At 44.9% G+C, this 26,862-nt stretch overlaps 1 long non-coding RNA gene across 2 annotated transcripts in view; it reads left to right on the forward strand.

Moving 5' to 3' along the window:
• Nucleotides 1-21,019, forward strand: part of LOC128105714 (uncharacterized) — a 29,747-nt gene extending 8,728 nt beyond the window's left edge. The window contains exons 3-4 of one of the 2 annotated variants that reach the window (XR_008216458.1): nucleotides 5,932-6,018; nucleotides 20,106-21,019. This is a non-coding gene — a long non-coding RNA (uncharacterized LOC128105714). The remainder of the gene's footprint in view (nucleotides 1-5,931; nucleotides 6,019-20,105) is intronic. The other variant, XR_008216457.1, reaches the window with a different exon arrangement.
• The last annotated feature ends 5,843 nt before the right edge of the window (nucleotides 21,020-26,862 follow it).

Consider the following 26,862-nt stretch of genomic DNA (forward strand, 5'->3'; position numbering starts at 1 on the left):
TAAAACATCTCCCCAGCCCAACAGTTACTTGTGACATTTTCCTAACAGACTTTTTTCTTCTTGTTTCTTTTGTCATAACATAAAAAGTAGACGATAAAGGAAGTGGGTGGTAATGCTTCCTAAGTGTTCATTCTCAAATACACATTCAAATTTATCAAAGTTTGTATTAAGATTCTCACTGTTCAAATGAAGTCTCAATTAAAAATCCCAGCCTTCCAGTTTCTGGATTATGATGTGCTTTTTTTTTTTTTTTTTTTTTTTTTGGTTTTTCGAGACAGGGTTTCTCTGTGTAGCTTTGCGCCTTTCCTGGAACTCACTTGGTAGTCCAGGCTGGCCTCGAACTCACAGAGATCCGCCTGGCTCTGCCTCCCGAGTGCTGGGATTAAAGGCGTGCACCACCACCGCCCGGCCATGATGTGCTTTTTAATTCATTCTCCCACTACCAAAAATCTCCATCTGTTTGAAATCTAATAATTATCCTCACAGTGCCTGTCCATTGGCATGGTCTTGGTAAGATCACTTTTTAGGAGGGAAAAGGACGCTCTTAGATCAGGCTATCCTGTGTGGGGTCTGGAACTGGCTGTGAACTAACTGTAGGGCACAGCAACTAATACATTCCATAAAGCAAGTCATCTGACATTTAACTCATGACATGTGGATGCTTGTCACCTGGGACTTGGCTCTTGTGATTTTCATTGCAAATTTTCAAGCATGTTGAGTCTTGTGTTAGGAATTCTCCATGAACTGATTCCTCTAGGCAACTGAGCTTTCATTTAAATAAAAAAAGAATTCTGTGTCCTTTAATGGGATTTATATTCAATTAGTCAATAATGGAAGGAAGAGTATACAGTGAACATACTCAAGATAACAGAATTAAGCAGTTTGCTTCAGCCTAATACTATTTTCCCCTCTGGAACACTATAGACATCATAAAACACTCCAGATTCTTTTACTCTTCACAATCCTTTCTAATGTTTTCTGCACCTGAAAACATAGATATTCTTGAATTATTAGGGGACCAGATGTGATTTTTCTTTCTTAAACTAGAAGAGACTGTAAATACCAGAGAAGCTCATTGTCTCAAACCCTTTCCACTAGAGAACACCTTTCCATATCTGCTCAGAGCTCTGTCATCAACCGCCAGTTTATTGGTCAAGGTGACCCAAAGTAAATGCCCAATAAATGAGACTTCATGGTATAACTGAACCTCCATAAAACATGCAAAGTCAAAGAAGCAATAAAATTTTCATGAATCACCACAAAAGTGGGAGTGGGGAATAGCCATGAAAATATACGTGTATACACACACACACACACACACACACACACACACACACACACACACACACACACTTGAAATCAATGAGCCCTGAACAATTGAGCCACTTACCAGCAAATTGGGAACTGCATGACCAGTCCATAGTACAGATGGCCTCTTGCTGGAGTTTCAAAACACAGCTTCAGCATGGGTCCTGGAGGGCTAGCTTTTGAAAATACAATGGAATAAAGGCTGTGTCCATCAACACACTGGTGTTAAGTAAGCTTGAAATGAATAGTTGTTCAAAGATCATGCTACCTAGGTTTCCCTTGAGAATTTCCCTAGCCTTGACAATTTGATGAACATCAACACAACTAAATACCAAAGATACTTAGGCCTCAGGTGAGCAATAATCAGGCCTGATTTTTCTCTGGATCTTGCTCTAGGTCCCAAGATCATGTATGACCAACTAGAACTTGTTGTTAAGTTTTGTCCTGAAAGTGAGATTTTTGTCCTGAAAGTGCCATTTTCCTTGATGATAAATGGTGGCCAAGGGCCCTGCCATTGGCTGTTGGTTTTAGTGGGTCAGACATTCAGTCTTGTGAGAGGCCTGGATTTGACTGCTGTAGTGTCTTGGCTGGTGTAATAGAGTGTTGAAGTCTTAGTGGTTTATAAACAGTATTTCTCACAGATCTGAAGGCTGAGAAGTATAAGATTAAGCCTCCTACAAATTCAGTGTCTGATGTAGACCTATTTCTTGGATCATAGATCACATTTTAATGCTGCAACCTCCCATGAGAGGAGCCACAAGGAAACTCTCTGGGGTCCCTTCTCTAAGGACACTAATTTCATGCATCCATGATCTAATGCCCTCCCAAAGGCCCATCCACAACCAAAGCCATCTCACTGAGGATTCAGTTTCAACACATGAACTGTGGGCAAGGGAACACAAACATTCAGCCTGTAGCACTCAACAGTCAAAAGACGCTGCAACACAAAACCACACGGTGTTCATGGCCACCAGAGCAAAGTGAGGGTTCTCTAAGTCTGGTCCTATCAGATGCTAGAGACCCACTGGGCCACCCACCCCTGTGATGGTCATCCTTGGTCCACACATTTGAATGACTTCAGCAACATTCCCTTCAAGGACCATCCTTTGCTAATTCGCATGGTAATGCGGCCCCCTCCTGTTGATGTACCTTCTTTAGATAACTGAGTACATTGATCAGTTATCAGCAGTTGAGCTACCTGGAACCTACCACTTCTCCTTAAGGTAAACTACAGTTTGCAATGTATTGTTTATTTTTAAAAGACTGAATCTCCCTGTGTTGCCCAGGCTACCCAGAAATCCCCAGTCTGAAGTGACCTTCCTACCTCAGTGTCCTGAGGAGCTGGTACCACAGGCAAGCACTACAGAGCCCAACTCTGAACCTTGGATATTCCAGAACAGCCAATCCTTTAAACACTCAGTCTCCAAGGTGATCCTAGTGGTAGGGCTGGAACTTTAATAGGTGAGGACCAACAGGGAGTTTTTGGGTCACTGAAGAATGTCCTTGAAGTAGGTTGTGGGAAGCTAGATCTGTTTTTCATCCTCTCTGCTTTATAGCTCATGTGAGTGATGTTGCTCTACTATTCATTCCCACTGTGGTGTGAAACTTCTAAGAGTGTAGGCCCCAATAACCCTTTTCTCTTCATAGTTAATTATCCCAAGTATTTTGTGATAGTCAAGAAACCTGACTAACACAAAGTGACTTTGCAAATTTTCACTTTCAGTCCATTTAGTTCCAAGGACACTTTGTTTTCCTTCTTTCTGAGTGTGGCAGGGGAGTGGCACCCAGTTGACAGTGTCCTCCATGTAATACGAAATGAAAAGCAGCAAAGGATTCCTGAAGACTGTGCATCATCGGGAAGTTGCATTATTCTGGGAAGGTACCTTTTGAGGTTAGACGGACATCGACCTGATGGGGAAGAGGCAGGAGGTATACCAGATGGCACTAGCATCAGTATGGGATGATGGCCATGCGCCCGTTGGTAGTGAAGATGCTGTTTGAGTGGAACAAAGAGGTAGATGTGTCTACCCTCTCTTGCTCATCTGCAGAGTGGAGACCCTGTCTTTTTTCTCATGTGTGTCTAATGCCTGTCAGCACATAGTTGTTAATTAAATATGGGAGAATATCAGAGATCAAAGAACCAGAGTTTAGGATTATTTTGAGGAGTAGTCTCATGTTGGGTAGCCCTGAACCATTGGAGAGAACAGTCATGCTAGAATCATGACATGTGGCTTGTGTGATCCAATGTGTGACCTGGAGAGAGTCAGTTAATTTCTTATAGCACAGTTTCCATGATAGCCATGAAAAAATTGTCTGATGACTCTACTTCAGTAAAAACTGTGGCTAGACTAGTACAACTTCCACGCAGTACTGTTCTGCCATTCACTTACATGCCGACACATAAATCAAGTGTTATAAACTATTTTTTTTTTCAGTTGGGATGGTTGTAGGAAGTCCCACGAGACAACTTTGACCCTGAAGATAACCTGATGACCATCCATTGAAATCAAGGGTTCTTTGGGAGAGAAGGTCTAGAATTTTCACCATGGAAACTCACAAATATATCAGTCACTCCAGCCTCCAGACTCCATATTTTTCTCATTAACCATATAAGCTCAAGCCCCAGACTCTAGGCAGACTCTGTAAGTCTTCATGAGGATTCCAGAATTAACCATTTCATGGTTGGGGACTCTCTGTGTCTTAGTTTGCTTTCTACTGGTATGATAGAACACCATGATCAAAAGCAACTTGGGGAGAAAAGGGTTTATTTGACTTACAGTTCCATAGCACAGTCCATCACTAAGTGAAGTCAGAACAGGAACTCAAGGAAGGAATCTGAAGGCAGGAACTGAAGCAGAGACCATGAAGAGCACTGTGTGTTGGCTTGCTCCTCCTGGCTTGCTCAGATTGATTTCTTTTCCAACCCAGGGCCACCTGTGCAGGGGTGGCCCTGCCTTAGTGATCTGAACACTCCCACATTGATCATTAATCAAGAAAATTTGCCCAACACACCAATCTAAGTGAGGACATCTTTAAGGCTCCCTCTTCCCAGAATAGTCAAACAGAGCTTGTGTAAGCTGACAAAAATCTAATCTGTCTGGGAGGCCACATTAATGAGATGAGGCAAATCTTATGTGCACAGAGTCAATGTCTTTTCAGATGGAGTGATAATGGCTTCTGCCCTCCCTGGATATAAAGGAAAGCTAGGAGCAAACAAGTTAGCCTAGGAAACTGTTTCTCCACCAGGGGACCCTCTAGTGTACTTGACTCTAGAGTCCCATCGTCCACTTCTGACCTCCAGTCTGGCTTCCTTCCTTAGCTTTGTGAGATCTTCTCCTTCAGAAGGCAAAGAAAAGAAGACCTCTAAAAGGATTTTCTTGTCGAATTATGTGCTGTCTGTACTTTGTAGTTTTATGAGCTTGTAAGTCGCACATTCTATGATCAGTTGAAGCAGAAAAAAGGCAAAGAAATAATTTGAAGCGGGAAATAACAGTAATTTCCTACTCAAATTTAATCACAGCTTTTGCTCGATCATCTCATTCTGGAAGTCTCTATTCCGGGAATTTGGATTCCTGGGTTTGCACATTGTGGCTCCTCCCTTGTCTGTGCCATTTTGTTTCTACTTCATTCGGGGGAAATGTTTCATTCGTCGTCTTGCCCTAATTTAGCACCACTCATGTGCCTCTGCTGCATTTCCACATGTATTGAATGTTCAGACCATCATTATAAGGTTTAGAGACCAAACAGATTGGAAGCAAAAAAAAAAAAAAAAAAAAAAAAAAAAAAACCAAAAACAAAAACCATTGCTCTCAAGCTGGAGCAGAGCAGAGCTGGAAGCTTACTCTCTGAGCGACCCCTGCATGCACAATACCCATCTGCCAAGCAAGATCTGCTCACTGGTGCAATTGTGTCATGGCTATTATGGAGGTAAACAACCACTTTCTGATTAGATTTGAGGCCTATTCCACAGGAGGGAATTCATACCTGATACTTTAAACCTGGTTTAAAAAAAAAAACAAAACAAAACAAAAAAGATGACTTAGGGAGGCCCCAAGCTATATGGAGAAAACTAGTATTGTTGTTTCAGTAAATGTTATCAAACTGCCTTCTCAATATTTATATGGTAGGCAAATATTGCATATGGTAGGTATGTAATATTTAATGCAGACTCATACCTTATCCAAGTCATAGGAACGGTTGTTGAGTGCTTAACCCTAAATGGGATATTTATATCCCTGCCAACTGCACCCCTTACCGAGGATCAAGAAACATTCTGGAAAAGGGGGCAGACAGAATTTAAGAGCTTCAGGAAGGGGAGGAGTGTTGTAAAGCACTCTCTTCTGAACATGACATGGCTGTTGCTCTCATAAACTCACAGTAACTGCGGGTTAACTTCACAAGGTGTAACTTGTTAACATTCCAGCAGGGTTGGGGGAGGGGCACAAGGAACCCCACTGCTACCTGAAAAGCTCCTGCCAGTTAAGGGATGCTGGGGGTGGCAGAGTCATTTTTTTCTTCAGAATTGTAGCCACTGCTCTATTGCCCATGCTTCAGTCAATAAAAGCTCCACCCATGCTTGTGCAAGCAACTCTAATTAATCTTAGTGGGTCTTTTTTTTTTTAGATGGAAAAGGGGAAGAAGGACTTGGGAAGAAGGGATCCAGATAGAGTGGAAGGGAGACGAGAGAAGGCGGTAGAGATTAATGGGGAGGTGAGTGTGGTCAAAACGTACTACGTACCTGTATGAAATTCATTCCTCACCGCTCTGGAGGCTATGTATGGTGACAGCCTTCTTTTGGGTTGTTGTCTGTCTTCCCTCACATGGAGAGAAGGTGAGAGAGGGCTCTGGGGTCATTTACATACGGGGATCATATTAATCTGCCTTTGTTTCTGTAACAAAATGCCTTAAGCAGTCTAACCTTGTCAGTAGATGAGATTTACTCTTGCTCACATCCCTCTGTATTGTAAACTAAGGAAACAGAACAAAAGTTGCACCTTACACTGTATGTTCTACAAAGACTGATTAGCTGATTAGAACCTCAATGACTGTGGAGGGTTGGAACATTGCAGATCCAGAGCCAAATTATGTTGGGCTCTCTTTACTTCTCCCTAATAGGCATCCATTGTCTGCCCCTGTGTCTGACCTAACTGTGACAGTCTGTGACTGTCACATAAAATCTTATGGGTTGTATTAACTTAGCGCACAGCTAGCTTCTACCAACCCAAATGCTAAGAATGTCATCAGACTTACCTGAGGCCTGCTGTGGAATATTATTTTAACTATGTAAAGATGTGTTGCATTTGTTCATGCTACATTTATTTAACCATATAAAAATGCATTACATTTGTTTATGTTGTGGAATATTGCTTTAGCTATGTGAAGATGTGTTGCATTTGTTTATGTTGCATTTGTTTGTTTATGTAAAGATGTGTTGCTGTTTTACCTTGCTGCCTAAGGCACCTGATGGGTCTCATAAAAAGCTGACCGGCCAATAGCTAGGCAGAGGAGGGATAGGCAGGGCTGGCAGGCAGAGAGAATAAGTACTAGGTGGAATCTAGGCTCGAGAGAAAATGAGGAAAAAAGCGAGGGAGACGCCTGGGGCCAGCCAGCCAGGTAGCTGCCAGACAGACAGACATGGAGGAAGCAGGAAAGCAGGACATACAGAATAAAAGAAAGGTAAAAAGTCCTGAGGCAAAACATAGATGAAGAGAAACAGGTTAAAGTAAGTTAAAAGACCGAATGGAACAAGTCTAGACTAAGGCTGGACATTCATAACTAATAGTAAGTCTCTGCGTCATGATTGGGGCCTGGTGATCTGAGAAAGCCTGCTACAGAGGCCTTGAGCAGGGATTTCTCTGCTTTGCGGTAACCGGCCTACCTGATGTACCCACCAATGTATTCGAAAAATGTTTTCATATATGACTTCTTGTTGGTCTGTTGCGGTAAAACCTTCATGGAACTGTTAGCTCTTTGGAATTTGAGGTAAACTAAATTTGTGTTCCTGAGGCATGGTCACTCATATTTGGCTCTAGATTAAACTGTCTCTTATCATCTTCTGTGAGGTCAGTGTTGGGTCCTGGGGACATTTATTTAATGGGGAACAGACCACCGAAGTCTATTAACCAGTAGTAAACTTTATTCCAGACACCATGGGGCAGAAAACTTCTAGCTAACTAAGGCCATGGCCAGAATCCGGGCTTCTAACACTGTGACAGTGAGAGGGGGTTCCAAGCCTCTTCTTATAACAAAAGCCAAGCACCAGGCAATGGGTCAAAGGGGTTTTACAATCTTGAGGTTAGGCCTTAGGGAGAGTCGGAGGAATTTTTACAGTCTTGAGGTCAGGCCTTGAGTCAAGTTACGTTCCAAGATTTACAATTTCTGATGCCAGGGTGTTAGTTCAAGATATTTGTGAAATCCTCCGGCCATCTTGACACAGCTGCCTTCCGACACCCCACAGCTGAAAGGATGTAGGACAGAGGGTCATGGAGAGGCAACCAGTAAAGGTTGAAGGAGTGGAGAGCAGGGGGTCACAGAGAGGCAAGTGTTCAAAGCTAACCTTTGCCCACAGTAGCCATCATCTCCAACTTTCCCAGAACATGTGACGGGCTATGCAGTCTTTCATGTTCCTGGGCTCTGCAGTCAGAGCTGTGTTTGTTTTGTGGTGGGTTTGGTGACATAGATCCTGGGACCAGCCCGGGCGGTGGTGGCGCTCACCTTTAATCCCAGCACTCAGGAGCCAGATGCAGGAGGATCTCTGTGAGTTCGAGGCCAACCTGGGCTACAAAGTGAGTTCCAGGACAGCCAGGGCTGTAACACAGAGAAACTTTGTCTAAAGAAAAAACAAACAAAACAAAATCTAGGGACCTTATTCAATGATAGTTTTCTAGCTGGGAGAGTCTAAGCCACTTCAGGGCATCACACAGCAAGAAACAGGGCACATATAAGTGTGCACATGTCCAATGTGTATGTGTGTGTGCCTGTGTGTGTGTTGTATGTATCTGTGCTTATGTCTTTTTTCTTGTAGAGCTACCGGGGTTCTGTCTTGGGGGCTCTACTCTAATGGACTTATCTAAATCTAAGCACTTTCCAAGGCACCACCTGCGAGTACCCCACCACTGGTTCCCACCTCAGGACACCTCACCACAGGAATCAAACTTCTCCATGGGAAGCCCCCCCCCCCCAATTCTCAAAGTATTTAATTAAAATATAATTACAAAATTCTCTCTAGCCCTTCCCATGTCTCGTGCTTCAAATTCATGATCTATTGTTCATTAATTACTATCGGGGTGTGTGTGTGTGTGTGTGTGTGTGTGTGTGTGTGTGTGTGAAGAAATACATAACTACAACCTGCTGAGCCCATTATTGCTGCTTGTTACTTTTAGGACTCACCACTTGGAGCTGAGTAACCATTTAGGGGGTCTTCCCTGGGGGAAGACTGGGTCCCCCTCTCTCAACAGTCCTTGCTCTTCATCTCGGGGTGGGGCCCCATCAGCACAGGAAGATCTGGGGGATACTGAAACCCTGTCCAAACCATGGTAGGCACTAATTCTGCTCCCCAAATCTGTCCTCTGCCCTCATCACCTCCTCTTGCCATCATACTGGGGGATTTCACAGTAGACGGTGAAGGGCCGGGAAACAGTCTACATTCTGTCTCCTATCAAGCTCCAGCTGTGGCCTGTGTCCATGGGCCCTCGGGTGTCTAGAAGACACAAATTAGAGAGATTAAAGCTTCGCTTCGTGGTGGGCTTGAAATAACCCTTTCAGAAGGAAACCATTCCCATCTTTCAGGTTAGGCTCCTTTTCATGTGTCCACACAGAGGCGCTGCGTCTGTGTGTCTGGTACTGGGGAGCGAGGCAGAACCGAAAGAAAGGAGACATTGTGGGGGCCCCTCGCCCCATGGAATTCCAGCACAATCTCACTGCTGCGAAGGCTGGCAACAGAGCGCTGCTTTCGTATAGAAATATTACCATGTAAGGATGTTAAAACAGCAGTAAAAAGAAGGCACGAAAACAGGCCTTGAGTACGGCCTCAGTCCTCTGTCGGTTGTTTTCCGAGAATTAGGCTAAAACTTTTGTTTCCTGTGAAAACATCCTTGCTTGTTTCATTCCCGGGACCTCAATTTTAACTTATCAACTGGAATTCGGGCCAGGGCAAACCAAGAGCCTACCCTGCGTTAAGTTCATTAACAGCCCTCTAAAAAGGATAACTTCAGAACTCACAAAATTCTACACATAGCTATTGTAGCTTGATGAAAATTAACTGTCCTTTGAGAGGGCCACACCCACACTTGGGCATATCTCCTCCTGTCCCCCCTTAACCTCCTCCACCACAAGCTCCCCAGTGCCTCTTTTTCTATTGACCCCGTGCTTTAAAATGCCGTGCCCTCTAAGAGCTGGAGAGCTGTTCTGTGGGTGAAGAGTTTGCTGCATGGTCCTGAGGACTGATACAGACACCCAGCACCCATGCAAATGCTGGGTGGGTGTGGCAAACCCCCGGTAATCTCGGGGGACCTGGGGAGCAAGCAGGCTACCTAGACTAATGGAGATGGGGAGCTCCATGTTTGAGTGACAGACTTTGCTTCAAAACAGTGATGGAGAAAGGTGTCCTGCCTCACCCTCTGGCCTTCACACAGATTGTGTACCTACATACACGTGTGTCCACACACATGAAAACACGAATAGACATAGTCCCCCGAAAAGCACCTTTTAATCAAGTCTAGCTCCGCTGCTTCATGCTGGCTCATCCTCAAATTCCTTTTTTATGGTGTGTCAAGTATCCGTCTCTATCTGAGTGTAGGTCTCTGGAAAGGCCCAGGCTGCCCAGTGTCTCCATCCCATGCCCGTCACGACTGAGAGCAGACCTTGTGGCTGTCTGGTCAAATGCCACAGGCCTAGTCAGCAGACGTTAGCTTTTCTACGCGTCAACTTCTCCACATTTCAAGTGGGAAGGTGAGTGAGGCCTGACAGCCGGGAAGCTTTGCACCTGACGGGGTGAGGCAGCTTTGCACCCTGCCTCTCTAGACAGCACTTCCTTCTCTGAGTGTGCTGATTAGCCCGGGATTCACAGGGCCGACATCTCACTCTTCCCCAGCCCTGGGAGCCTTCATGGGGCTCTCAGATTTAGCTACAAGCTTCAGGTGCCCCCATCATCTCTTGCCTTTCCCCGTGACACCCAGCTTTCTGCTGGCGGGTGCTTGGACGACTTCTTTGATTTTTTCTGCGTTACAGTTAGGGAATCCTTTGAAATTATGGGTAAAATGGATTAAATAAAAGTTAGATGATCTACTTATTGCCTTTCACGATGAAGCGGCATTGAGTGCTTTTGTTTCTCCATTTGTTTGAACTGAGATCTTACTTTATCGTCAGCTTCCTCCCTCATCCACCCCAGTGCTGAAACCCAGGTGTGAGCCACTGACTCCAACAAAACGATCTTTTGGTTGGAGGGGGTATTCTTTTGTTTTAGAGAGAGAGAGCAAAGCGGGGAGATTTGTTCTGATAGGACTAGATCTCAGCAAAGCATGACGGTCCTGTTTCCCACTGCCCCTGCCCACCTGTCCCAGACATGTATGGCTTACCTGCTCCCCCCACTTTCTGCCAGCTGGGATGCTGATACACAGCTGATAGGGCAAGGACCCCAAAGATGAGGCAATTCAATGCTGTGGGATGTTCTGTATGTCAAATATGTTGCTCTGATTGGTTAGTAAATAAAACACTGATTGGCCAATGGCCAGTCAGGAAGTATAGTCGGGACAAGGAGAGAAGAGAATTCTGGGAAGTGGAAGGCTGAGTCAGGGAGACACTGCCAGCCACCGCCAGGACAAAGAGCATGTGAAGATGCCGGTAAGCCACGAGCCACGTGGCAAGGTATAGATTTATAGAAATGGATTAATTTAAGATATAAGAACAGTTAGCAAGAAGCCTGCCACGGCCATACAGTTTGTAAATAATATAAGTCTCTGTGTTTACTTGGTTGGGTCTGAGCGGCTGTGGGACTGGCGGGTGAGAGAGATTTGTCCTGACTGTGGGCCAGGCAGGAAAACTCTAGCTACAATTCAACAAGGATGGAAGAGTTGGAGAAAAGATACCCACAAGCCTAGATGATGTCTTGAATGTATTGAACCAATGGGGGAGAAAAGGAAAAGAAAGAAAGCCCTAACACCAAGTGTGGGGGAGAAGTCTTGTTGAAGGTACCTTAAGAGGTTTTCTGCACCCTGTTTCCTAACATATATCTAACTGATAACCTATTGTTCTTCTGTCCACCCTAACTATCAAGCTGGTTAATCTTATCTGATACCCCAAATGGCTCAGGAACACCCCCAAATCAGCCCTGTTGGGGGAACCACCACTTTAGAAAACACGGTGAGTGAGAGGTCTGTGTGCCTCCCATGCTCAAAGAGACTGGCCACGTCCTATCCGGGCACTCTGATGGGAAAGCTTAGCCACGCTATGAATAAATCATCTGTGCCTCTTGCTCTTCTGTGGCCTTCCCAGTGCTTCTTGAGAAGGTGTTTGCGTGGGCTTGCTGGTGTGGAACCTCGTTGCCGAGCCTAGAGCGTCCATTGTCACTGTGGCACAGGTGTTTTCTTGTTAAGTGAGGCCAGTGACAGGAAATGAAAGCAAACCTATTAATTCTCTTACCAAAACTGCTCCAAGCAAATTGTTTAACTGGAGTGGTTTTGCCTTAATTATAGACCATTATTCAATTATATCCCTTTTGACTACCCATAACTTTGGTTCAAGGGCACTTCATACACAGACACCCCTAATCAAGCACTGAGTGCTTTAAAAATCCACACTTAACCCAATAAATGGAAGTAAAATCAGAATGCATGACAATCTCCATGGTGAATAGGGAAAAAATTAGCTAATGCAATTGATCTTGACCTAGAAATAGTAAACAGCTATCACTTAGGGTATCATAGGGGGTGGGGGGGTATGGGAACGATACCTGGATTATATTTGCTCTTCAGAGCCCACGGAATACCTTAGAGTCATCCTTGCACTTAAATGGTGGGACTGTAGTACACTTGATTTTATCTCTAGACAACCAGCAGAAAAATAACAAGGAATTGTTGGACTGGAGCCCAGGATCTGCTCTTTCACTTAGGATCTTAGTTCTTTAGGCCATGGGCCAGGCATTGAGCCTACTTCAGTAGCATGAGACACAGTTCCTGCTGTCCCAAACTGGCAGTTCAGTGGGACAGATGGACAAAACAGAAGGGACAAAGGCCAAGATGAGCCCAGGGGACAGACAGGGCAGGAATCTGGACTCTTGAGGTGGACACAGAAAGGTCATGGGGAAATCACTGGAGGTTTTACACAATGCTGTCTGCAGCGTTTGCTCTGTGCAGCCGTCCCTCAGACTACAAAGTGGAGACCGAGCGGGGACCAAGCAATTACACCAGGAGTCCCTGGACAAGTGGGGAGGACATAAAGGAGAGGTGGGAGGAGGGGTGGAGAATCAGATGTCTGGGAAGCTAGTCAGCGGTCAGACTAGAAAGGTCTTGCTGAACTACTGGACACTGTTAGAATGTCTGTGAGCCATGGAGACGGTGCCCAGGAAACTAAATGGCTAAGAAAAGTCCAAGCTGAGAATTTTTGAAGATGGTTTTATTTCACCTTTTCACTGTGTGATGGAGGAACCAGAGACCTCAACCTGGCAAGCGATGGCCCTGGGTCACTTAGCCTGGAAGTCTCTTGGCACTTCCTGCTTGTCTGTTGGATTTTGTCCTGGTAGTCTCCTTTCTAGTAAGGCTCCGGGCAAAGTAGAGCTGACAGATTTATCCTGCAGATAATTTATCACTGGCTCGAGCAGCCGTTGAAGACAACTTTACAAGGCCTCCGTGCCAGGAGGAGAGGTGGATGATCATTAAAAGTCTGCCTTTGTGTTGAGTTTTGGAATAGATGCTAAAATTGTCTCCTTCGAGCCAGCAAGACGGGTCCACAGGTAAAAGGCAGTTGCAGCTGAGCCTAATGACCGGCATTCCACGTGGAGGAGAGGACTGGTTCCCTCAGATTGTCCTTTGACCTCCACATACACTCCAAAGTGCACCCCTGCCCTGGACGCACACAAATAAATGTAATAAGGAATAAAGATGCAAACATTATCTCATCACAGAAATACTGTTCTTATATTTTAATGAGAAAAGATGAAATTCAGAGGTGTAGCTGAAAGTTTTCCTGTGTCCCGCCTGGTCCACGGTCAGAACAAATCTCTCACCCACAGTCCCACAGCCTTTTATAAAACAATCACACAGAGGCTTAATATTAATTAAAACAGCTTGGCCATTAGCTCAGGCTAACTACTGACTAGCTCTGACACTTAAACTCAGGCCATTTCTATTAATCTGTAAGTCGTCACATGTTCTGTGGCTTTACCTGTGTGCCATTACATGCTGCTCCCTGGATAGCAGGCTGGTGTCTCCTGACTCAGCCTTCCTCTTCCCAGAATTCCCTTTGTCTGCTTATCCCAACTATACTTCCTGCCTGGCTACTGGCCAATCAGCATTTTATTAAACCAGTGTACAAAAGCATTATCCCACCACACAGAAGAGTTACATGATGTGACTAAAATCACATGGCTAGTCACTCCTGGGGTCCAAATTCAGACCTGTCAGGTCCGGAAGGAGACTCATTGCCTTACCACGTTGCCACAAGCCCCCCTCTGAACAATAATCAATCACTGTCTCTGTATTTTCCTGTCCTGAAACTCTAAGCTCACATATAAGAGCCCAGTTCAACTGAACCCTCATCCTGTTAGGTCTTGTGATCTCTCCCTATTGATCAGCCATTAGCACATGTGCGAGAATGCAGTATTTCGGTCAGTCCTTGGCTGGGGCTGCCGCCAAGCTGACCTTTCACTCACTTCAAAGAAGGTTTTTTCCACTGTCAGAGACAAATGAATTCCAGCTGCCTGGGACTTGAGCCCCCACACCAGATATTTTGAATGTTAAGCTTCCTGCCCAGTGTGTTTCTCAACCCCCAAACGGCTTGGTTTTTAAACAGCAGGCGTTTAATCCACTACTGATCTTGAGATCACATTAGTAGAGCAAAATAGCCTTTTATAATATTGAATTAAAATGGATAGACTCAAAAATACCAGAATGTTTCCATTTAGCAAAATGCGTTATTTGGGAAACATACATCTCAGTTCTGATTATACGTGATATATAAACATACATGTCCACACTCAAAGACACTCACACTGGATTTTGTGCCAAACACCAGGAAAGCACTACTTTGGAGGTCTCTGCTATCATTCCTGCATGGCCCCTGATGGAGCAGCTGCTTTAGCCCACGGGAGAAGAAAGTGAGCGTGCAAACGAAACACAATAACAAACCCCCAAAGGAGCGAAGAAACAGAAGACTGCTTTTTAGGCGGGAAAAGGACTGAAATGCTGGCAGATATGTCCACATAGGCTGAGGACAGCTACAAATGTGACCCAATGCAGACCATACACATGATGAGATTGTTTTTTTTAAAGAAAAAATTTTTGTAACTCAACTGCATGGTTCGGAAGTATAATTTTTGTAGATTACAGTGTTGAGCCACAATGTCAAAAAGTCAGACACACCCTCAGGAAATACTCTTGTCAGCAAGTGATGGAAGGCCAGGGTCCTTAGAGAGACCTTGCCATGTATTGTCAATTGTTCTGTAGTATTGACTTCACTGTGTCCCCAAGTTGCCAGGTTGTTTTGTGGATGCTGCATTTGAGCACTCAGCAACCGCCCTGGTCCTCTGCAACCTGGCTTTCTGAATGCAAGCATTTGTGTTGGTTTTTAACATTTTATTATGGAAAATTTTAAATAGATGACTAAGTGGTTAGGGTAGGTTAATGAAACTCCATGGCCTGTCCTCCATCTTCAATAATGAGTGACTCAGGACTGATCTGGTTCTAACATGTGCGCCCCCTCCCCAGGCAAGCTTCTCATTTGACAACAGATATTTCAGCGTGTGCTCAGAGAGGTGGAGTGTGGACATCAAGCACTGCCGGTTGCCTTTCAGGCTGTGCCTCACGCTGCTCTACAGAGAACAATGTTGAGACTTACAGCATCAGGAGTGTGTGAGGCCTCATAAAAATCAGTCAGATGCTTTCTGTTCCCTTCCGTTAACCAAGACCTCAAAACAGAAACTAATCACAGAGCCCAGAATATCTTTCAAGGTGGAGAGGAAGGGGAACAGATCGGAGTTATAGAGAGAAACAGGACATGGTTGGCATAAATTAGGAGTTCTCCATTACCACTGCCCACAATGTGACCATTAGAAACCGCCTGGACCAGTGTGGTCCTTATACAGATGAGGTAAGTGAAGCTTGGAAGGCGACCTAAGATAAAGCCCTGTGACAGCTCTGCTTGTCCCCAGTCCACAGGATTTATGCAGTACACGAACACACTTCCAACCCAGTGTTGGGAGAAGCAGAGAGGCAAGGGTGGCCTGCACAGGAAGGACAGACTCATCATGGTAACAGCCCCGATCGTGGTGTGTCTTCAAAGCAACATTCTGGATCTTCAGCGTCCTGCGTCATGTCCCTGTGAGTCTCACTGAAGACAGATCCCTGTTGTAAACAAAACAACACCCCCCAAATCTTCTTCAGACTGTCTCCCTCCCTAAACAACAGGCTCCATCCTTTCCACCCCCATGGCTCTGGCCTGCCTCAAGTCGAGTCCAAACTCCCAGCATGCTCTTCTCTTGCCCCACAGCTCTCTGTCCTTCACTTCCAAATAAACAAAGCCCTCCTGTTGTCTGCCCGGCTCTTCATCTGTCTCCTGATGTCTCAGGCTGGTTCCCTGCCTGCCATGTGTCTCATTCTTACCTCTTGTTCCCATGCTCTGTCTGTCTTTCTTGGCCTCCCTCAACTCACTAAGTTTTTGAAAGTTGTATCCAATAACTCCCCCTCAAAAAAAAAGTCTCATGTCTATAATATTTCCTGTCTGATTTATTCACCCTGAGATTGTTAATATTGCCTTTAAACTGTCTTTGAACCTAGTCGCTCATCTGGTCTCTGCTCTTCTTTAAGTAAATACCCAAGCCTTCCTTTGTGAAACAGCTCCCAAACTGAACTAAACCGAGGCAATGTTGAGTCAGGCAGGAGGCCCTGGTACACTGAGCTCTAGAGTCAGAACTCCGTGGGTTCAGATGGCCGTTGCTGGGTACCCACAAGACTGTGACAGGTTCCTTGGCCAACCTAAGTCTCAATCTCCTAGTATAAGGTAGGAGAATAAGACCTACCTAGCAGGATAAATACAAAAATACCTGCTTCCCCGCATATTTATAATTCATAAGTTTGTCTCAGAAAGCCACTGGAGAGTGTGTAGACATGAGCACAGATTTAATTCCATCATCATTAACTTTCTCAAGAGTGGCTCTCGGATAAAGCTGTGCCATCAGCCTGGCCCATGAGCATTAAGGTAGACACCGTAAATACTGGAAGGGAATGATGGATGACAGCACTTGGAGTCGTCAGAACAGATTTAGCAAGCAGAGAAGTAAGCATTAGGAAGACACCCTATCTGGGATGATTCCCAAGCTGCTGTGCCAGGTAACCTGAACTCTCAGTGGTCAGCCAGCGGCAGTTTGCTGTAGTTGCTGAGCTGACTCAGGAGAACAGCCTCTGTCTTGTAACTGTGAACTTGGAAAATGTGACTCCAACAACCGACAGCACAGAGGGCTGAGAAGAGAAGGAGCAAGAGGACAGTGGTGTGCTCTGTCACCACCATAACCTCTCGTCTAAGAGGAAAATTCATGTAGGACTGTTTGGTCTAGGAGAGCCTTGCAAGGTGTCTCAGCCTGTGGCCACCCCATAGGGCAGACACTCTTAGGACACATGGCTCCATGGAACTATCTACCTGTTTCCTGAATTCTATAAACTTCCCCCAAGGATGTCTGTTTGTGCAGCTCCCCTTTGCCTTGCCCTTCTCTCATGTTTCTAGTTAGATGAACCTTGAATCAGGTGCCCACTAGAACCAAGATGGCAGCCGGAAAGGAGGCTAGACTTCTCCACACTCCTACCTGGGCCAAGGTTCTCAGTTCCCCCAAAAGGTGTTTGTACAACAAAAATCATCTTATTGCTGTGCAGACAGTAGGATTCAAAGACAGCGACGCTCCTGTAGTAGGTTATGGAGTAGGCCACACCCAACTTCATGTAGTTAGAGCTCTGCTTCTTCCTGGTTCTCAGATCTTCACAGTATGAGTATGTCTGTGCTCATGATGGGTCAGTGTCAATAGTACCTGCCACTTAGTATATTTATATTATGCATCACCTCTAGTTATTAAATATAACACAATATATGTTAAATGTCTAGTACATAGTAAGGCCTCTGAAACTAGTTGTGTTATATAAATTTTTAGGGGAAATTCCTGTCTGATTCATCTTTCATTTCTAGTATTGTCTTAGACATACAGAAAGCCTTGGGAACATTGACTGGGGAGATTAGTTCTCCAAACATTTATTTACTGGTGCCTCTCTGGATGAGGAAAAAAGACAGGAGGGGCACCTGCCTTTACAGAGCTACCATCTAATGGGGAATGTCAGTCAACAATGACCAAACAAAATCAACAGTTGACAAATAGTGAAGAAACCTAGGGCGAGATCAGACCTACAGAGCAAGAGAGTTCTGTTTTAGATTCTGAGTTCAGAAGACTTCCAGAGGAGGATAAAGGAGCCACAGAGGCTGTGTGCCCGAGGAAATGCCACAGTTCCATTCAGAACCTGAGATCCACAGCACAGGTAGTCTGTGAGGCTTTGATCAGACAAGATCAACATCTTAAGCTTTTAAGCAGCCCCTTCATTGAAAGGGCTCCCATCCTCCTCCTTCCCCTCCTCTTAGCTCTTAACAACAAACAAAGCCTCGGCTACAGCTACCTTCGCCTGCTCCTTTTTCCAGGCTCTTCATTCAAATTTTATAGCCCCTTCTTCCCTCTTCTGTTCCAAAACGGCTTTGATCTTTTGCCCTTTTCCTCTCTAAGTGTTCTGTGGCCCTTTTCTGCAGAAGATGCACATTTTCAGCAAGGCTCTCATCCCTGCGCCGCGCCCTCAGAGACTATCACGGAACAACTGAAAGTGCTGAGCGCATTAGGGAGGCAAGAGCTGCAGACAGGGAAGGTCAGAGGCGCTGAGCTGACACAGCTGCCTGAGCAGGAGTCCCAGGGCAGGTACAGTGGCTCATGGGCCAGCACTGTTGAGGGGTCTACCAGCTAACTGCACATTACGGGCTTAGAGATGACGCCGGTGGCCCTTGCTGGTTCCCCATCCTATCTCCACTGAGTTCAAGGTGTCCTGTCGTCGACACAGAAGGAGAGGACATGTCCTCAGCAGCTCTGTCGGCTTTTCTTGACTGTGACAACTCAAAGTGAGGGCCATAGACAAAGCTTGGGGGATGCTCAATGAAGCGGCATTTTGTACCAGTCACCCGGGACCTCATTCTAATCTTGTGACATCATATAACACTTGTACAATGTCTTACCTAATACAATTTTTAAAACTAACTCATTTCCCTTATTTTCAAGAAAATGTTTATATCACGTTCAAAAGGGAACAAGCAATGGGCTTTTTAAAAAAATACAACAACAATTAAATGATGTCAAAGGGACAGCGATTCACATGCTGGTGCTTGCCAGATACTTTAAGCCTAAAGTTCTAGTCTGTCTGTGAGAGGAAAAGCAAAAGTCAAAAGCAAGCACACACACAAAACGAAGAGGGTGGATAAGGAACAGTAGAGAGGTGTTAACGCTAGAGTAACACTTGCCTCGTTTTTGATCAGCAGCTAAAAATTAAAGGAAAAGGTCCTCAATACAACCGCAATTGAATGAAGTATTGTGTGAACACAGCACATTAACTCACAAGGAAACTCATCAGCACATTTGTGTAACAGGTCTGCTCCTGCTACCACCCAACCTGTTTTATTTACTTAATACTTTTATCTTTGTGTACGTGTGTCTGTCTGTGTGATAATACAACATGTATGTGTAGGTATCTGTGGAAGTCTGAAGAGAGTTTCAGATCCCCTAGAGCTGGAGTTACGTACGGGTGGTTGTGAGTCGTCTGGTGTGGGTGCTGGGAACCGAACTTGAGTCCTCTGGAAGGGCAGCAAGCTCACTTAATCACTGAGCTACCTCTCTACCCCTATACCTGTTTTCCAAAGACACCAGCAGTGTCAGGATCCTGCCTCTTTGAGTGGACACCTAACCAAGCACCCTGCTGAGAACACTGCTGACCACCTAATGGTGGCATTTACTGAACTCTTATGACCAACCAAGATCTTCGTGTTGGTGCTTGGGACAAAGCCTCTAAGGAATGCATTATTAGCTGAAACCAAGGAGCCCAGAACCTAGTAAAACTACGATTCCAGCTCAGGATGGTCCTTCTCTGAAGCCTGGTGACCTGTCCCTGTCTACTACCTCTCAGTTGCCCAAGCCGAGCTGTTGGATTTCTTTATTAAACCACTGGTTTTGCTCAGAGAAGTGATACTCCAGGTCTTTGTTGAAACTTTTTCTCCAGGGAGCTTTGGCTGGGTGTCAAACTACCCAGCACGAAGTGAAGGAAAGCAGCCACCAGTTAGTGTGGACACCACGCTAAGGGCCACAACAAGGCCACCAGGATTGGTGTTTCTGCTTAGTATGATGTGGGCAGGAGACAGAATGCACAGCATGTTTCTCTGTCACTGGCATGGCTGCTATGGTGGCTAGTGGCTAGAGTTGGTGATACAGCTTGGCTCGGGACACCCGTCAGGACCCCGGGGCTTCTCGTCTGTTTCTTCCTTGGTGTTTTTATTTTATTTTTCTATGTGGTTTCCAACAGGGTGAGAGAACATCTTAGCAGCTGAGGCTGCAAGCGCCCATCTGTTGAGGAGGAAGTGGAAGCGGTCCATCTTGATTCTGCCATATCCTTTGATTGAAGCTGTCATGGGATCAACCTAGAAGCAAGAGCAAGGAAAGAAATTCCACCTTCTGCTGGTGGAGTGATAGACTTCTAGCTATCTTTAACGTGCCATAACTGTGAAGCCACGGAGAGGATAACTCTTAAGCTGAACTGGAATGTACTGAACTGATAAGGAGGGGCCAATTGGGCAGGATTCAGGGCTGGGTGTGGAACCTTCCTATCTGTTGTTTCCTCAGGTTTTGCATAACACCAAGGTCTCTAGGAAAGAAAGAAAAATTAAAAACTGCACCCTATGACCTCCAAGCTTTCTTCCAGAAGAATACGACTCTTTGCTAGAGCCAGGAGACTCCCCGATACGGCTTCTGCCTGTTGCTTTCATCTTGTCCATTTCGCTGTCTTGCCTCCCCTTCCAGCCCCTGTTCTCTGACCTCTGCCCCACTGACCTTCCCTCTGTTCTTGTCACGGGTCCTGTGCATGAAAGTGCAAACGCCTGGAGCTCCCACTCCAGGGGTCTGCACATCACCAGACTTCTCCAGGCATTGCGATCAGGGAGATCTTGCGTAGCCACACAGCCATCCTTAAACTCCTATCACCTTCATCCATCTGCTTCCCTTTATTCTGCTTAGTATCTACCTTACACCAGCTCGCTGATGTATCTCCTCTCGTTTCTCCCTCCACCAGCAATCAGATCCCCCAGTTGTGAGAGCCCATCTGTCTCGTTTGTTGCCCTCATTCTTGGACCCAGTACAGTCCCTGACACTGACTGGGCACTCAATGCCCAGTTGAACAACAGCATGATTTGTTTAATAAAGGAATGGTATTCACTGTAAGGTCATTTTGCCCTGTCTTCTCTTCCAAAGTGACTCAATAAATTCCAGAAGAGGAGGAATTGTACAACGGTCCCTACGCAGGAAGCCAAATTAATATTCCTTATAAGGATGGTCCTGACAGGGACTTGGTCATTTCACACCCCTCTAGCCTGGGTTCCAAGGCCTATTACATATCTTTAGGGGATGGAGGAAGGAGTAAGACAAGGTCTCATTATCTAGACCAGGCAAACCAACATTCACTGTGTATTAAACTGGACTTGAACTCTCAATCCTTCTGTCTCAAGCTTCCCAAGTGCTGAGATTATAGGTATGTGACACTACACTCGCTTCTAAATGTCTTTCTGAATCGTGCTGTGACAAGGTGATTCCAGGTCTGTGGACAGGCCAAGCTGACGAGGTTCTGAGCAGAGTCTGTCTGAATCACAGGGAAAATCATAGCTCATGCATGCTCTGGCTCATGCTCGCTGTATAGAGATACACTCTACAGGTCCATCGAAATCAGTGCTAGCCAGCCTCAGATCCTCTCCGGCTTCATTGAGGCTCTCTGCCCTCTGGGTGGACTGCTGACCCCTGTTCAAGAATAGGGAGGATATTTCTTCCTTCTTCTTCCTAGCCCTGACTGAAAAGCACAGGGTCCACTCTCCTAGTGAGTCTCCACAACAGGCAGGAACCTCAATTGACTGCTTTGCAGCCAGTCACCTGAAAGTGTATGGATAGGTATCATCTTGGCCTCCCTAGCCAGAGAGTTCACCATCTCCATCACCATGACATCTGGCTGTGGCATACATTGCAAAAGAAAGATTATTTTAACTCACACTATCTATGAACTTAAACTTGAACTTAGTTCCGGTCAATCAACATCCATACTTCAAGGATTAACAGAATCTAGGAGGCATTCTGTCAAGAACCCAGAGTTACCACACTTGAAAACATTTCATACATCCACCAGCCCCTCTCCCAAGCTCAAAACACTTTACCTGAGTGTTTCAGAAAAGATCCCCAAGGTCACCAGTTCCATGACATAGTTCCAAATGGATTGAGAAGTGTTTTCCCTAAAGACATTAGGTCTTGATTTATTATATTCTACCTTGATAATCTTAGCTTGGGCAATTGTCCTTTAAGACAGTAGTTCTAAAAATGTGAGCCAAGAATCTTTTGGCTTCGAGCACTAATCTCCACAGTATGTACTTTAGGGGCATGAATTAATAATTAAGTCATGATCAATTTTCTTGTGATAGCCCTTCTTGGTGTCTCATCAGGAACACTGCCATTCCATCAGGAGAGCCTCTTTGTCTCCACAAATAGGAGATGGGGGTGGGCAGGGAGGAAAAGGGAAAAGGAGCAACTCCTTTGAAAGGACCCTGGGCCCGCAGTCTACCTGAAATGCTTAGGATTCATTTGCAGGAAGCATTGTGGTCCTCCTAGGGCTGGGTACTACATGATTAAACCATGGGTAAATGATTTCTCCAGCCCCATTTAAAATCTGGGGGTCAGAAGGCCACTACAACAATAATCATCGAAGTCCAGAATAAACAAAAGACACTAAAAATCAGTGCACAGGAGTGTGGTGAGAGCCGGCCAGCAGAGTTACATAGACTCCTACAGGGGCTCCATCGTTGTGTAGAGAAAAGCATAGTTTTAGGGTGGAAAATCCCATCAGAGGCACCTTCATCAAATGGCCCACATTCACATTATCAGTGACGCACAAGGAGACGTCCCACGACCTCTGATGCAGTGTGATGGGAGCTACTTCTGTTGCCATTAGTTCTGTGTAACAAGAATTGAACCCAGGGCCTTTGCTATGAGGCAAGTGCTCTGCTGCCAATCTCCATCTCCAGCCTATGAGTGTACTGCTTGTTTAGTTGGTTGGTTTTTTTTTTTTTTCTTTTTGACATAGAGTCTTCCTATATGGCTCAGGATTGACCTGGAACTCTGATCTTCTGGCTTTCATATCCCAGAAGCTGAGATTATAGGCACGTGCGATGATCGTGCATGGTGCCCACAAAGGATTTTCTTGGCAAATACGTAAAAACCGAAGGATGACCATGAGGAGATGTTCCACAAACCAAATCTGAGAAGTGTCCTACAAAACTGAAAAGCAGTACCCTTCAAAAGTCTCAGTGTCTTAAAAGACCAAGGAAGAAGGAACTGCCTGGATTAGAGAGACCAAGAAGTAGACACAACACTTGGCGTAATATGTGAGCCTAGATCTGGATCCTGGTTCAGAAGACAGCATCAACAGACCGCTCACAGAATCTGAAGAAATTATCACTGTGGATGTCTGGTTTAGATCCGTGTACTACAGTGATGAGGTGTTGACATTTGGGAACTGAAAAGTATGTAGGAGTTTAGCCATTTATTTTGAAAGTCCGAAAATGCTTCAAAATTTTAAAAAATCTTTGGACCCTGAAGAAATTAGGGGAAAAGAAACACTGGAGTCAGCTGGATCAACAAATGATGGTTGAGAATGACGAGAACTATTCATTCCCCCAGTGAAGAGGTTTTCTGCAGGCCAGTGGCTGTCATGGAGCTAGAGAAGCCGCCTTGGTGGAGATTAGCAGCCTGCAGTTACACTGTAGAATGCTGCACTGGGGGTCACTGGAAACTTGAACGTAGCAGGAAAGGAACAATAGAAACCAGGATGTGTTGAAGATGGCCCCAAACAGCCTGAGTCATTCCAAAAGCCTGAGAAAGAAAGGCCCTGTGGGGAGAATGAGCCAGTGACAGGGTACGGTCAGGGAAGCATGGTAGAGTGGGAAGCAGAGAGCTAGAAGTTGGGGGGCAGCTGGGGAGAACATGGTTAAAGATGTATAGGTAGCAGGAAAAAGCTGAGGTTAGGGGTACATAGAAAGGGTGAGCAACAGGCGCTTCACCCCTGAGAATGAGGAAGTGAGAGTTTCTTTGGCAATGCCTAAGCTGAGGGGGTGAGTCTCTGAGAATTAGATAGAGAGAGTTGGAGAGCATTGGGAGCAGGTACATACTGAGATCACACTGAACGTGAAGAGGGGAATGATGGTTTCTTGGAAGACAGGGAGGGTATCGACTTGTCAGCGAGTGTTACCTTGGCAACAAGAAGGTAGCAAGCAGAGCAGAAAGGCTGTAACCAGTGATGTAAGAACTCCCCAGGCAGGGTCTGGGGTCTTAGCATCCACCCTGATCTGGTGTTGATTTCTCCTCTTCCTTCCCAAGTCACGGCTCTAAGCCAGAGTGTGCGACCCGCAGCAATAGGAGAATCCCCAGGAGCCAGGGATGGATTACCACTTCGCTCTACCCAAGGAAAGCTCTGGCAAAAGGTCTGGATCTCAGAAGGTCCAAGGCTCAGAGTCAAGGCCGAGTTTGCTCTTTATTGTCCAGTCTGAGGGAATTCAGTTATAGGCAATATTAACTACAGCACTCTATAACATCTTTTTTTTTTAAAGACTAGTTTAGAGGTATTTTTTCTCCATGAAACATTGATGGAGACTTGCAGAGCTGAGCCCAGGAAGCACTCAAGCCCAGCAAAAAGGGAAAATTGTGCGGCCTGAATCCAAGACAAACAGAAACTCCACACTGGAAACAAACTTTTATCAATTAAATGAGTGTGTAAATGATTAGCCAGCACTAAGCCAAGATGCTGATCTATCTGAGAGTGTGCAAGTGTGTGCAGATATGACGGAGGGGAGGGGAGGGGAGGGGAGGGGATGCTGACAGTCACGGTAGCTACAATAGGAAGCATCTGTGTATGAGCAGATTTTTACTTTTAATTCTTTTATTTAATTTTATTTTTTTCGTATACTATGTCCTAATTACAGTTTCTCCTCCCTCCAGCTCCCCCACTGCCCCTCCCATCCAGATCCACCCCCTTTCTGTCTCTCATTAGAGAACAAACAGGCTTCTAAGGGGTAATAATCAAACAAAGCAAGATAAAACAGAAACTAACACATCAGAGTAGATCAGGACAAATGGGAGGAAAAGAGCCCAAGAGAGGACTCCAATCAGAAAGGGACACACAGAGGCTCACTTGTTCGCACACTCAGGATCTGTGAAAAATGCTAAACTGGAAGCCATAATATATACACAAAGGACCTGTAGGGTAAAAAGAGAGAAGAACGTATATATACATATATATGCGGTTATATATATGTCTGTGTATATATGGTTTTATATATATACATATATATATACGTTTATATGTATTTATGTGGTTAAATTAAAAAACAAAACCACAAATAGACCCCTGACACAACATTATGAGACAAGGAACCTCCAAAGAGTAGTTTTTTTTTCTTCCCCCCGTCAGTGAAACTTCCTTGGAGTAAACTAAATTTTCATTTGCAAATAATTGTCAATTGGAGATTGCTTCTGGTTAAATATCGGGGCACGTGTACATTTTTTCCTTTCAACTCTAGAACCCTATAGACCTGTGCAGGTCCTCTATATGGTCCCTAGACTCTGTGAGTTCATATGTGTGTCAATCTTGCTGATTTAGAGGGCCCTGTTTTCTTGATATTCTCCATCCCCTCTGGTTCTTACATTCTTTCCACTTCCTCTTCCACAGTTTTCCCTGAGCCCTTAGGTATTGTAGAATATTATTTTAATATGTGTTACGTTGGTTTTTACTGTGGAACATTGATTTAATGATGCAAACATGTGTTGCATTCTTTTATGCTGCATTTGTTTAACTCTGTGAAGCTGTGTTTCTTTGTCTAAAACACCTGATGATCTAATAAAGCGCTAAACAGTCAATAGAGAGGCAAGAGAAAGAATAGGCAGGGCTGGCAGGCAGAGAGAATAAATAGAAGGAGAAATCTTGGAGGAAAAGAAGAAGAAAGAGAAAGAGAACAAGGAGAGGAGGATGCTAAGGGCCAACCACCCAGCCACACAGCCAGCCACAGAGTAAGAGTAAAAGTAAGATATACAGAAGTAAGAAAAGGGAAAAGGCCAGAAGCAAAAGTAGATGGGTTAATTTAAAGTTAAGGAAAGCTGGCAAGAAACAAGCCAAGCTAAGACCTGGCATTCATAAGTAAGAATGAGCCTCCATGTGTGATTTATTTGGGAGATGGGTGGTAGACCCTCCAAAAGAATAAAAATCCAAAAGAGCAAAAACAACCAATAACACTTAGGGTAGGGATTTGATGGAGACATCCCATTCAAAGCTGTGTGTTCTGAGGTCTTCACTCTCTGCAGTGAGTCTCTGTATTTTTTCCTTTATGCTACAGAAGAAAGCTCTGATGATGGCCTAGCAAGGCACCCATGAATGTAGCAGAACATCATTTAGGAGTCACTTTATTGCTATGTTTTTGTCATTGTTGTGCAGAAAAGAAGTATTTGGTTTTATCATAGGTCCCTATGCAGTAAGGGGAACACTCATCCATTGCTAGTGGGAGTATAAACTTTCACAGGCCCTATGGAAATCAATGAGGTAGTTCCTTAGGAAGCTGGGAATCAATCTATGTAAAGATCCAGGTATACCACTCATGGCATATACCCAAAGGATACTTCATCCTACCACAGAGACACTTGCTCAACCATTGCTGTTATACACATAATAGCCAGAAATTGGAAACAACCTAAATGTCCTTCACTCAATGAACAAGTAAAGAAAATGTGATGCGTTCACACAATGGAGTATTACTTAGCTATTTAAACAAAAGGAAATCATTAAACTTGCAGGTAAATAGATGGAACTAGGAAAAAAATCATCCTGAGTGAGGTAACCTAGACCCAGAAAGACGAATAGAGTATGCATTCACTTATATGTGGATATTACCTGTGAAGTCAATGATAAGCAAGCTCTCGTCTGTAGAACCACAGAGGTAGAGAGTGAAGGACTCAGAGGGCATGAATGGATGAATGGATACGGGGGG

Source organism: Peromyscus californicus, unplaced genomic scaffold, assembly GCF_007827085.1.
Source record: "Peromyscus californicus insignis strain IS unplaced genomic scaffold, ASM782708v3 Scaffold_9__1_contigs__length_137607984, whole genome shotgun sequence".
Lineage (NCBI taxonomy): Eukaryota > Metazoa > Chordata > Mammalia > Rodentia > Cricetidae > Peromyscus > Peromyscus californicus.